A 4210-nucleotide genomic window follows, 5' to 3' on the forward strand; every position below is an offset into this window, starting at 1 on the left:
TTGAATGTGGGCTGATTTAACCTAATTGATTCGAATAATTCATTTGAATTATCCTATATAAAAAACCTTAAGCCAATTGGTCCAACTAGTTTGTATGTGATCTATGAGATCAATTTACCAGGTGGGACAATTGGTTTAGGCGATACTGTCTAGCATACCATAATAACTAAGTCTCTTGGGTTGGAATTGTATTACAGGTTCAATTTGAGTGGTGTGGACTGGTTTACCCACTTACCTTACGGTTAGATTGAAAAATTGCAACCCGACAGCACCCATAGTCGATTGGGGTTGTGATTTATTAAGACCGCACCTAGGTTAGGGTTTCAAGGCTCACTACCTGATTGAGGCTATGTTAAAACAAAACTTAAGTCACTGAAAGCACCCTAGATCTGTGGAGTGCGCGGATTCGCTTTTGACCTTTGAGGTTTGGGAGTCGCCACCTAGTTATTACGGTCTAGGAACCGATCATTGATTCGAAAAGGATAAATCAACTAATCTACTACATGAAATACTGAGTCCGGGGATCACATTACTGGGTTGAAAGGTGTTAGGCACCAACCCCGCCCGACAAACGCCGGTCTCTACTAATTCTCAAATAAACTACATTACTAAGAGACCTAAGTAATAAAAAAAAATAATAAGGAATGTATACCTTTCCGAAGACAACGGTCTTGTTCCTTCAGATCTGGTAGAATAGTCTTTGTACAATACTCCTCGCTTCGTTCTGTCGCTAGATTCGCTTCAAATCTCCAAGGCAAGGTATCTCTTTCTTAGATCTGAATTCTTTAGATTTTTTTATGGATTTCTGGGTGTTTTTGAAGGGTTTCTAGGTGTTTTTCGAGCTAAAGTTGAGGCATGGGTGTTAGGTAAAGAGTTAGGACTTCAAAATTATGGTTTATGAGAGGCTAGGGAAGTTTTTTGACCTACTTCTCTTAAGATTTATTATTTGATACGAAAATAGGTTGTAGGGACACTATTTTATAGATTTTTTTAAGTGTTTATTTTGATAGAGTTAGTGTTTACTTATAATTGTTTTAGGTAGAGTTATATTTTAATTAGAATTATTTTAAATAGAATTATATTTTAATTAGAATTGTTTTAAATAGATTTATTATTTAATTAGGATTGTTTTAAATAGATTTATTATTTAATTAGGATTATTTTAAATAGATTTATTATTTAATTAGGATTCTATTAGAGTTTTAACTTTTAGTCTCATTTGATTGACCTTAATATTTTGACTTTAGTATTACTTGATTGACTTTAAGATTTTGACTTTAGTCTTACTTGATTGACTTTAATATCTTGACTTTAGTCTTACTTGATTGACTTAAAGATTTTAATTAAGATTTCACTTTACATTAACTAATGTTTTAATTATTAATTTCAGAATTTTTAATTATTAAAATTGTAAAATTATCGTTTTGCCCTCGGAGAGGACTTTTTGAATTTTAAGTCGATTTTTAATGTTCTAGGATGCTTTGGAATCGATTTTTCGTAAAGAATTCAATGGAATGTTGGTTTTTATCATTTATAAAAAAAATTATGAAATGGTCGTGAACTTTATGAGGGGCATTTTTGTAATTTTGTTGAATTCTGTGAAAATTGGCAAAATGACTTATTTGGTTTTAATTTGTTGTTTTATGTGTTTGAAAGAATTTTCCTAAGCGTAACGTAGGCTCTAAGGATGTTTTGAGGTTAGGGGTATTTTGGTAATTTGATCATGTTTTAGTGATTTTTTTGTAAAGTTTATTGTTGTCAAAAAAAGGATAATTTCTATGTTTTTTGAGTCATATTTTTCTAGCGCAGCGTAGTTTCTAAGGTTTTGTTAGTTTGAGATACCTCATCCGAATTTTTAAAACATATCTAGTAACAAAATAAAGCATTAGAATAATCATCCATCATTAGGAACCGTTGCAATTGGATTGACGAGTTGATTAATCAGGCGAGTGCAAAAATGGGGTGTCTACAGTCACTTCAACCTAAAACATGATATACCTTCCAGTTTTACCTGGTTAGATAGTACGTGTGTTCTAGTCTAATATACTTGAAGGTACTGGACTGAAGCTGTAGCATTCGTATGTGTCACTCGTGTTTCGAGGAACCAAGTTGGCTATGTTTCGACTACGGGATTATTGAGGGACAAAAAATTATGTAAATTTCAAGTATGCATGCTTGTGAGTGTGTCCAAAGAGAAAGGTACACCTAGGGCATTTTTGCAAATCTTGAGCATTTAAGCATATAAGGCATCACATCGAACAAACACCAAAGAAAAGGTCCCATTGGGTCAACATAAGTCAAGCCAATGAAAAGTCAACCAAAAGGATGATTAGATCAGGTCAAATTCGATCCTAAAGTCCCCAATGGAGTCACCATTGAATGCTTCCTCAATCTGAGCACGCGATGCAAATCTAATTTTTTTTGAGTCGCCACCTAGTTCTAGGTCTAGGAATCATAAGTTGACTTCATATAAAATTCAAGTCAGTCTACGATAAAGACAATGAGTAAGATGTCAAATTACTAGTATTGGAAAGTGTTAGTTATCGAACCCAGTCAATCGAAATGATTAGCCTCTACTATAATCCAAGACTATGTTACAGTCAACGAGTGAAGACTTAAAGTCAAACTATGCCTAAAAGTCAAAGTCTTTCTAAGTCAAACCTAAGGTTAACTAGAACACTACAGTCAAAGCCAAAAGAAGCTAATTCAAAGTCATCGCAAAAAGTCAAAATAAAAACTACTAAATTAATTATCATTCAAAATTAGGCCGAGTCAATTTGTAAAAATTTGAAAGAAAGATTCGAAAATCAAAATAATGAATAAAAAAATGAAAAAAATAATAATTTGTTGAGGTCGGGCCTAGAGTGACTTTTCAGGTTGCCTACTTACCCTAATTTGTTGTGATCTGACGAAATGTAGTTTGAAAAATGACACGTGAAATCTCGAATATAATTTTTGTAGCTTAATTCAAAGTAATATAAAAGATAACGTAATTTGAAAATCTGACAAAAATGTCATACTTTACATTTTGTTCTTGGAACAAAAAATTAAATATTTATCTAGACCTAGAATTTCCTAAAGAATTTGTAGTAAACACAAAGCTAAGAGCAATGAACTGAAACTAGAAAAAAAATTTAGAAACCTTGGCATGCAGCCCAAAAACATTCACAGAAACAACTTCAAAAGGAGGGATGGAAAATCTGACAAATTTGTTAAAGACTAAGAGAGAAGAAGGTTAACCCTACAAAGTTAAAAAGTTACTTGTAAGGGTATTTATGTCTTTTTGAATGTTATAGAAAGTAAAACCCTAATTTCCTGAAGACGAATAATGAAACGCTCATTTATTATTTAATGGAGGTAAAATAATAAAAAGCCCAAATGCTAACACTAGGTGATGCATTTGGGGATTTCGATTGGAGATTGTGATGGAGGTCTTGGGGAGGACTTGGAGGCCTCAAACAAGTCTCACATTTATAACTCTACTTGGGACTTCCAAGTTTATAGGCGATGAAGCTATGGTTCTTGGTTTTATAGTTTGTCGAGTAATCTTCAATTATCTCTCTTTTCCTTCGATATTCCTTTCAATAAGGTAGATTTATTAAAGTTAATATTCCGTTAGCTCACTTTATTTTTGTATCACTTGAAATTCATTTTATACGTGGTATTTTTAGTAAATATATTTGATGTATGTTGTTTAGGACACTTTTCTATGTAAATTGTTGATTTCTATGTCATTTTGGTTTGCTATTTTGTTTCTTCGATTTCTTGAGATATTTTATGAATTCTTCTTCTCTAATCGGTTCATCGAATTCTCTTTTAATGCTCCCATTGCTCTATAGTTATTTGTGTTTCCAACTGTTCTTTCTTTGGGAATGTAGATCTAACAACATTAAAAGTAATTGTCATGTTGAATGGTGAACATCGATCAATCCTTTCATAAAGAAATATCGATTCATAATCCTTCTTTTGACTTTTTCAATTTCTTGGATTTTTTCTCAAGAGCGTAGCTATTATAGTCCCTATTTAGTAACTTAAATAAAAGTAATATTTATTAGTATGTATTACAATATGACCATCCAATTGTATTTGATAACGAATCTTAAAGATTTGATTGAGGATAGGATTGATTTACTTTGTAATCATATCTTTAAAAAGTAGGCTATAAAGATTTAGGGATTTAAGTTGAAAAAGGAAGGGAAGAAAAGAACTA

Source organism: Akebia trifoliata, chromosome 3 (assembly GCF_017979445.1).
Source record: "Akebia trifoliata isolate Shusen 1 chromosome 3, ASM1797944v1, whole genome shotgun sequence".
In the NCBI taxonomy this organism is placed as follows: domain Eukaryota; kingdom Viridiplantae; phylum Streptophyta; class Magnoliopsida; order Ranunculales; family Lardizabalaceae; genus Akebia; species Akebia trifoliata.